Genomic DNA, 10,322 nt, shown 5'->3' with positions numbered 1-10,322 from the left:
TTAACTTTTTTTTTCCTTCTTGAAAAAAATTGTCCCGGGATAAAGCTAAAGCACACATTTAATGTAAAACATATCGTTGAAACATTGATATTCCTTGTAAAGCAGCCAAACATGTTTTTTGTTTTTTACGAAAAAGAGAATTGTGTGAGATGAATAATGAAGTTTGTGAAACGTATTGATATTTCTCTAATATTTTGGTGTGTATCTTGTCGCCACCCCTTTCAGCACATTACTTTTTGATTGCCTTTTACTGAAATCCAGAAGAGAAGCACACCACACTCTGATAGCTGCAGTCACTTTGGTTCCTATTCTCATGGCGGATTCAAGATGGTGCGGGTGAGACACTCAACAACTGGTTTTTGTTTGTTTACAAGCAGCCATTTTTTTGTGCCATTAGCTAATGTTTCCAAACAGGTCTTATACTTAAACTCCACTGTCTGACGATGAATTATGTCTTCAGTTTGATCTGTGACCTTTTCATTCTGTTCTGTTCTGTTTAGTTTTTTTCATGAAAGTGCCATTTAACATGGGCGTCTCAGTGCTCAGAAGTTACTTCATTCCTTATTCATTGCTATTGTATAGTGTTCCTGTGAAATGGATCTTAATATGTGTACAGACCATGGTTCAAAAGGACAATACACTTGATTATATACTTTGTAAACACTTGTGTTGGAGTGTTTCTTCAAGTTTTGGTGTGACATTGCTACTTTTTTAATAGGCTACTTCGAACAGGCTTTCAAGGAGGTTGCATTAAATGCCAAAAGCAGTTATTTTTGGGATATGCTTACATAAGTAAACTTTCAATTCAGTTTGAGATCTTTTTAATGACTATCTATTAAATAATACGACTAATTAAAAACTAAATGTAAAGAAGTGAGTGAGGGCAGAGCTACCCTATTTGTAATAGCTGAACAGAGGACATATAAAGGCCTTCAACTTCGCTAACTCTTTGACTAAGGGAATTAGCTTGGCCATGTTTTAAAAACGGCACGGTGGTATCATCCAGATTCCCATGCTGTCTTTCTACCTAACTCACCTCTTTAGTATCTTACTCCCTCACATCCAGTCACTGTCATGAATGAATTTGAAGAAAATGAAGGACGGCCGTGATAGATTCAACGAGAATGGTTATTCTCCTAGAGTGTTAATGTCTTCTTTATTGCTTTTAAATGAAACATTGTCATTTCTGTAAGAAAATTGCCTCTAATTGAACTCTCCAGTTTATTAATAACTGTAATTGATATATTCGGAATTCAAATCATGCCTCATCCTTGAAGAATAACCCGACACTTTGATATTGCGATGAAAATATTTCTCACCATTATTCAATTTAATTCTCTTCTCAATGTCAAAGCAGCGATGGGAAGGAAATAATATAACTTGTACGATTAATGAAATTACATAGCTCTGCGATAAATCGTAGTGTTATTCATGAACTTATAAAATGTCTCTCTATAAGCCAGTGGTTTAGTGGGTTCGCTAGGAAAAGCCTTTGTGCTTTTAGCAATCTAACTATTCATATTTACTACAATTGTGTCTGAAACTTCTATACAAATTGACTGACAGTGAATACAGAAAGCAGTCGGAGCTGGAAGGTAAGGATCTGAATCCCGGATGCCGACAGGTAGGCCTTGCACATTGGGGATCATACCTCGAACACTTAGTTAGTGAAAAACATACGCTATCCGATTGTCAGGTGTTTCCCACGCACAGACATGCGTCAGTGGGAATTTCTCAACACCAAGGAAGCAGTAGAGTGTCTTATTCTGAGATTATTGGAGGAACACACACAGGTCAAGTCACCTTTATTTGTAGATCCCTAATTTACAGTTACAGTCTCAAAGGGCTTGAAAGTCCTCCTACAACACCCCCTTAGGGCTCTCTAAAGGGCAAGGAAAAACTCCCTTAATCCAAGGGAAAAACCTTGTGAAGGAAGACCGAAGAGGGAACCCTTGTTCCACAGTGCAATGGTTGCAGAATGGGAAAGACATATTATACACGTTTAATAGACAAATGACTACAGGTGACATCATAAGAAGATCTGTCATCCACTGAGTGTCTTCCTATTTGCTACGCCACATGAGATTGAGGAATACAATAATTTACTTCTTGAAATGCAACTAGGCTCATGGCAATGTAGAGAAATTGAAGAAAATTGGGACTTGATTACTATTTATCTTCCCCTCGCATTTCATTTCGTTGTATACATATGACTTATTGAAACCATTTTCAGCTGACTTTGAAATATGAGATTACTCATGATGCTTTTGTAGAAGACGCATCTTTTGTTAATGATGGGGTTTATGAATGATGACTTCATTAGAAACTATCTCACTGAATATCAAAGGACTGTTTTCAATTTGAATACAAGCTTAAGATAACAGCCAAGGAATTAAGAAGGAGAAATTAAGTATCAGAACCATCTCATGCTTCATGCTGCATGAGTTGGAATTTAAGCTATTATGAAAGATAAGGAGCGAAAGGATTTGGGTTCAGGGTGGGGTACTCGGCAGGGTCAACTGTTCCATGGGGGGTTTGACTCCCAGCCAGTCTCTGTGCTCTGTGCCCAGTATCTGAGGTACACTAACACGTTCCACCACCCTTGATCTTTAATTATATCCATCTTAAAACAGTTCCCTGTCAATTGCTTTGGGAAAAGTGTCTGCTGAATAAGTAAATCACTTTTGCAGATTTTATTGCTTATAAAATAAATTAATATTGAATAATAATTTATTTTAAGCATTCAGTTCAATTCCTGGTCTAATCTGGCCGTGTTTGATCTATATTTCATTATGTGCAGCATATAAATTATACACTGGATCCAAAAAACATTAGGAAATGGATACGCAATGGTATGAAATGGGTAAGCAATGGTGAACAACAAGTGGGTGGCCACAATGTATTTACATTTTATTAAGGCCAGACAAAATACTGAACCTTGTACAATGAAGAACACGAGGGGAGTCAACCATGATGTATTTGTTAGTTTGTGTGTGTGTGTGTGTGTGTACTTGTATTCTTACAACAGCAACAGCAGGATACAATGCCGAGGATGACGATACATTCTAGGACCCCTCCAATGATGCCTGCAGTTGCCCCAACATTGGTAGTGGTTAAAGAAAGACGTCATCAACATTAAAGTGGTCATCTCAAAATGTTCCATTTTGACTCTTCGATGACACCTTTCACGATAATATGTAGTCGTTCTCATATATCATAACGGTGTCGCCACTGACACCCAGTTTGTAACATAATACTCATAATACTAATCCATCAAGTTAGGTTTTTGCACTCACTGGGAAGCACAGATAGGGTGAGGTTGCAGCTGTCATGACCAACGATGATTGTTTGCGGTACAGACCTAAAACCCAGAATCCTCCTTTGAAATATTAAAGAGCGCCAGGACTTCAACCACTATTAGAAAAAGACTCAACAAGGTTTTACAGGAAAGAGTTGGGTGCATCACTTATGCAACACAAGCCTTTCGTGCCCAATTTCCAACTGAGACTCAAATACTCTGGACATCAAGTAGAATATTGCAATGTATGTGGAGGAAAGGCCTACTTTCAGTGGCCCGGGGTGGGAATGGTCTGGGAGCATTTAGGACATTGTAGCTTTTACATTTAAAAGTGGGACTAGGGGAGCCCTCTTCAGACATACCGCTGAGGCTGATATTGTTCCAGTATTCAGCATTGCCTTGGATCCCACAGCCAGGGCTGGATGGGACCAAACACAATGGAAATCGACAATTCAAATCTCCATTCACAACCAAGAATCTCACTGCTAAATGAAAAATGTCTGAGTGCAAAATTAATGTATACAATAATGAAATTGGATTTTTGGATTCCCTGGACGTGGCTTAAGAGATCTTGAGAATAATTGAAGACTGCAGTTCTGTATTTTTATGTTTTCTCACCTAGGAGGACTAATAGGGAAGTAGTGGCTGCTGTTATTCCCTCGTCTTCTCCTTGGATAGTGACACTGCACTCAAAGGTGCGACTGCATCATTACTTTATCTAGCTGGAGTGTGCTCTGTCATGTGATGTGGTCAACAGACATTTGAGCTCTGCCTTTGAAGTTCGGAGCGATGTCTGTCTGATGTTTGAAAACCAGTTAGCCACTGGCCACTAAGGGACACACACAAACCAGGTATGTTTACAACTTCCTTTCTCAATTCAGGGTATTGCTGTCCAAGACGAAAGAGCTACAATTGGTTAATGATGTTATACGACGTTTACCGTTTCAAGGTTTTCATTCTAAGATGCACAGAACACAGAGGCAGACTGGGCACTGAAGTTCTTATGACAAGTCACAGGGAAAAACCTATTTAGGTTTTACCCTTTTGAATATTGTATATCTGTTGTCAGGAAAAAGCTCAACCCATTGAAATATCTATTCACACACACATTTAATGAATCCAAAGAAAAATGTAAGTCATTATAAAATGGAGAAGAGGTTAATGAGTAGCTAACAATAGCATTGGCTTTCATTCTTCCCAGGCATGTCATTGTACAATCAGTTTTTAGAACAATCCAAAAAAATAAACGTACCCAAGTATCATTGTCTTTGTCAGCTTGACAAAGCTGACAAAACGACTGAGAAAACGTTTGAGTTTGGCCTGGCTGGTGGTCTGTATGAACATGTCATGGCTATATCCCCTCCTCTCTTCCACCTCATACTGGGAAATAGAAACGTCCAGGCCACTACAGCACGGCAGGACTGAAAAAATAACTGCTGAGAGAAATTAATAGAAATAAATGATAGAATAGGCTATGAATATTGGTGTAATTCAATAAAGAATTTCAATCTATCAATCATTTTCAAAAAGGATGAATCCATTTAAGCCTGATCAGGAAATGGTATGAACCGAATTACATTTAATCTATAAAGTCTTATAATCTTTGACTAGTACTGTTACATTGCATCAAATATTACACAGAGACATTGTTATTATACAATATTAAACTCAAAATCACTCCATTGATCTTCTCTCAGATATACAATGAAGAAACAGACTCTTCCGTAAGTTGAACCAAAAGGTAGGACAATGATTAACCTTGAACGGTTGGAGAAAGTTATGGCAGTATGGTCTATAGAATGAGAAGGAATCCTGGAAAAATCGTAGCCTACCTGTAGAACCAAGTCGTTTCCAACCAAGAACTGTTTCATTTCTGATGATAAAATAAAGTGGGGGAAAAAAAGGGAATCAGTTATGAACCGTGGACCACATACCACCAGAGAAAAATCCGATCAGCGAATCATGAAGAGCTACGGCGTCTGCCGTAGATCCTAGTGGGAGCTAGGATCACTCTCCGTTTCTCAATATGTAGCCTACGCAAACTTCGGGCTTGCGGACATGGAAGTGCGTACTTGGCACGGGAGGACGCACCTGCAATTGGAACAGCAGCGGACTCGATGATGTGACCACCTCAGCTCGTCTGTTAACTTAGCTACGGCCTCATGTAGGCATATCTACTACTGAACAATATAGGCCTAAAAAAAAAATATGGAAAACAAAACACACACAGGGGCGTAGCACCCAATTCTGGGCCCCATATACAAGAAGTCCTGAAAACTATTTACTAGCAGGCAGCTGATGATATATAGCCATTTTGTAATGGCATGACGTCTGGGGCTAACTAGCCTATATACCATAGGTTAGTATTTATCATGTAGCCTAATAACAGCTTAGTATTAACTTAATATTAGCTTGCTTCAAATCAGTAGCCTGCTGTTGCAATATAAGCCTACCGTACACTTTATTTATCCTTTACCTTAATAACCAAGGCCTCATCATTTGAAAGTGTAGCCTATTGTCTGCTCTTGCTTTGGGTTCTCTCTGTTCGTTTTAGCAATGAAAACGGAGGTAGGAAGGAATGGGCCACTCATTCCTTACTCACCTTTCTTAGTCAGAACCTGGCTTCCTTCATTTTGTCTTCTCTCCCTGTCTTTCATCACCTTTCTCTTCTGAGAGCCAGACTTTGTTTATTTAACTGTGGCTGTGATGACATAACGTCGCATCTCCATACAGATGAAAAAAGTCTCACTGTAAAAATCAGCTGTGTGGACTGAACCGTTTTGCCCTTTTTGAAAGCGGTGCTATCAGAGTAGTCACCGCAGTCTTTACTTATAATAATGATATACCAATTTATTAAACTAATACTGTAATCTTGCATTTAGATCGATATTCATCATGACATTTTGCTATGTTACTGCACTATTTGAACAACATTCAAAAAGTACTTTAAAAAGAAAAGCCCCCCCCCTCTGCCTTGGGGCCCCCCAAGCCTGTCCCCCACCCCCAGTCCGTCGGCCCTGCACCTTCTTTAATAGGTCCATGCCCTGCACACACACACACACACACACACACACACACACACACACACACACACACACACACACACACACACACACACACACACACACACACACACACACACACACACACACACACACACACACGACGATGAGATAGACCCGACTGGGATTTCCGTTGCCGTTGCGATGCGTTTCCTCTATCAGCGACTTATAGCCTACAATATAAACAAATTATATAAAACAAAACCCCAGCCTCTTTCATTTAAAAATAGTATGTAAATATGTTGAATGAATAGGCCTACATTTTGTTTTCTAACCCTGTATTTTTTAAATGTTCCAATATAGCCTATTATTATAGCTTATACTCAAAATATTTTAAAACAGAGGAATGCAAAATGCATCCTGGGATTTTTAAGTGTCCCAAGTTCCCATGTGAAGGACGCATGCTCAACGGCCGCCCTTTTGAGGACGCTACGTCACAGAATGCCGACCAGCAGTGTTCCAACGTTGATGCCGCCTTCCAAACGATCAGAGTTTCCAGGAGTTTCGGACCTTAAACTCGGAGGAAAGTGCTTTGAACACATCTGTTCGGTCAGAGATTTCGCTCTGAGTTTCGTGCCGAAGTAAAGCAACCCAGGTACTCCGAGATAACGTCGAAATAATAATAATGGCTGCCCATTTCATTGATAGACTAAAGTCAACTTGCAGCAAGCACTAGAGCCGAACTTAACACCCATTCTAACATTTGCATTATTATACATTTTATAGCTTACAATTATAAACATCACCTGATAAATTCTTGCTCATGTTCAACCATCGCAAGCAGTTCTAATAATTGATTCATCTGATTCCGCCAAGAAGCTCAAAAGGGTCCCTGCGGGCTTCCATACTTGTGGTTGTCTCAAGAACGATCTGTTTTTCCGGTTTTATGTCGCCTACGAACTTCTGAGGGGCGTTTCCTGAACGCTCTTATTTTGGAAGAAGGGAAGGTTTACGTAAAGAAACGTAAGAGTTTCTGAACCTCCGAGCCGTTTTGTAGGCGGCAAGAACACTCGGAAATTCCCTTTTCGCGTCCTTTGTTTTTGAGAATTGCGATATTTTTGAAGGATGCATAACTGGATCCTCAACAATCAAAAATACCCACAATCCTTTGCGTTCACACGCTGTGCAGGGTATTTAAAGATTGCGGATGAAAGCAATAAACATTGATTTACACAACTGAAGTTATTTGAACGTTTTCAGAAATATAATTAAAAAAGCTTAATGACCTGTGCGATTTTTTGCGAACGTTTGTTCGCAAAAAATATGTACGTGGCTGGTGTTTCAAAAAACTACTGTTGCAAATAACTATTCAACAATTAAAATATTACAATTTTTACCACTGGAGCAGTATTCAAAAGCGGATCCTTAAGCCCCCTGGAGCAGTGCATACTTCCACAATCCATCAGTGCTCAGTGGCCAAGCCTTGTATTGCAGTTGGTTTAGCGGGCTGTGGACGGGTCCCTCGATTCATGGGTCCCAGAAGTAGATATCCCCGTTCACTCCAATGCAAGCAGGGGGAACAGGAATGTGTCTCCGCAAAATGTTTCTGGATATCATCAAAGGCTCTTAATTATCTTTATACCATTTACTAATAAAATGAAAGTTTTCTCTTTTCAAAACACCACCTGAAGCGTTATTATAATTTTTTTGCAGGAGTAGGAGGGCTGGGCAGCTGAAAGGAGTCATAGTGAAACAAATGTTGTTTCGGCCCGGTGTGGGTACCAGATTGACTCGGCTGCCAGATCGACTCGGGGTCCTGCGCTTACAGATGATGTATCGACACTTGACGTATCGACACAAGCCAACGGACAAAACCCGGAAGGGTTGTTTATAAAAGGGGCTCAATCATGGACATAAAAAGAAGGCTCAATCCGTTTTGTTTTTGATTTCATTGAACGCAGCCCGTTCTTTCGCACAAACAAAGCCATTGGAACCACGTCTAAAAGCACTGATGAATGCATATGTAACCCAGTTCCTGTTAGGGACTCTTATTCTGAAGGAGGAGAACGGAAGTGTCTGCATGTGGGTCGCTGTTTTGACTCTGTGTTGGGAGCGCTGGAATTAAAGTGGATCGTTCAGTGACTGGAGTTAACGATTCTTCTTTTATATATTACCCAAGTATAGGCAACAATAATTTGCACATTAGATTATAATTCATAGATTAGAAAACAAAAGGAGATCGTTAATACTTGGGAATAACATGGGAACGATTGAAACGCGCATGTGCATTTAAAAGACAGCGTTTACATGTAGTGCGTCATTATTGGGCATCTAGGACCCCGAGTCGATCTGGCAGCCGAGTCAATCTGGTACCCACACCGGCATACGAGAGGGCTCAGTGCACGACTCCGTTAACTTCTCGTGTCCGAGGTTTTTCCTTTTACTTATATGAACGACGTTGATGGTTTTTAGGCACTGTGGTGACTGCTTATCGCTTAAAGTCGCCGAGGAATTTGTAGACTGGTATATTTGATCATTTGATTCTCGTTTCAGAAACAGAAAAATATATTTTAAAACGAGTGGTAATTATGATTTTTGTTTTAAAATACAAAAAATAATATAATATAATCATTTAAATACAAGGTGTTTTTCTTCAGGTCAAAAAGCGACAAACTAATCTAAAATAATAAGATAATTAATAATAGTTAAATAATAATAATTGTTGCCCAGATGGAGTCATTTTAAAGATCAGATGTTGAGAATCATGGGGGGGGTAGTAACTTATACTTCCATGGTCGGTAAACAATGCGACTGTGCTCGCTCAGACATCTCGCTTATGACGCTACAATGCTTACAAAGCTAGAGAAGAATATTTCTACATCCGGAAGGTCATGCACTAAGGCGTGGCTAGGCTCCCATGATGCAGAAGCAATTCTCTCCTTCCTGCGCCACTGAGCCGTTTTTATAGGATTGAATGTGCGCCATGTTTTAATCCGCTTTCCTTTTCTTTATAGGTCCATGACTGCTACCAGAGCCTGTGTACGGACACTATTCCTGTTAGACACTCTGCTGCTACTGAACTGCTGTACATGTTGAAAAATATGGTACAAACATATGACATGGCACTAGCAGTGCTTTTTACTAATTTGGGTAGTATAAAAGCAGAAGGAATAATGTTGATGAATACGTAACTGGAATCCGAGAATGAATTCACACGTATTAAAAACGAGTAACATTATTATGTGGTGACCGCAGACGGCAAAGAGAGGTACCATGTCAATGACAATGCTATACACTAGGCCTATATGAAACACTGCATACACACACATACAATTACACGCTGAACTATTGTGTTGTAACCATTGCAAAAAGGTCTTCAATGGTTCATGGGATGGGGAGTTTCTCACTCTTTCTCAAATAGAATGTACACAGTCTAGTAACTTTGCCTTTTCTTCCGTTTTCCAAATAATTTTCGGCGCCGCTGCTCCTCCACGCCGCCCTCCTGGCTCCGACACCAACCCTGCTGGCCTGCTGCATCAACCAGCCATTGCTGGTTGGGGAGCCCAAACGCAATCAACATTTTTACTGTCACAAATCTCGTCTGTGAAGCCGACCTTTAAGCGCTCAACATTGAGTTGGTGGTAGGGAGGCAGGGTGGTGGTTAGGTGAAATATACCCATTCACCTAAAAGGTTAGGTGAAATTAGTAGTGGTGGGGGAAAAAATCTATTCTGCTCGGTATCACGATATGTTGCAATTATATCGAGACAGTAGCGCAGCGGAGTATTGCAATATATTTCAATAATATTCTGATAAATAAATAAAATTGTTTACTCTGATAGCATGCAGCTTGTTGACCAACTCCTTTTTCTGAACCAAAATGCCAATATTCCCAAATGAATTAAACATTTTGGTTGAGGACCTTGCAACCATCAGGACTGGACTCTAGAAGTACAGATTTTTGTTTATTTTTCTCAATTTGATTGAAGCTCTAAATTACTCTTAATTGTATGATTATTCTCA

The sequence above is a fragment of the Gadus chalcogrammus genome, chromosome 7 (assembly GCF_026213295.1).
Source record: "Gadus chalcogrammus isolate NIFS_2021 chromosome 7, NIFS_Gcha_1.0, whole genome shotgun sequence".
Lineage (NCBI taxonomy): Eukaryota > Metazoa > Chordata > Actinopteri > Gadiformes > Gadidae > Gadus > Gadus chalcogrammus.
This window is presented reverse-complemented; position numbering follows the sequence as displayed.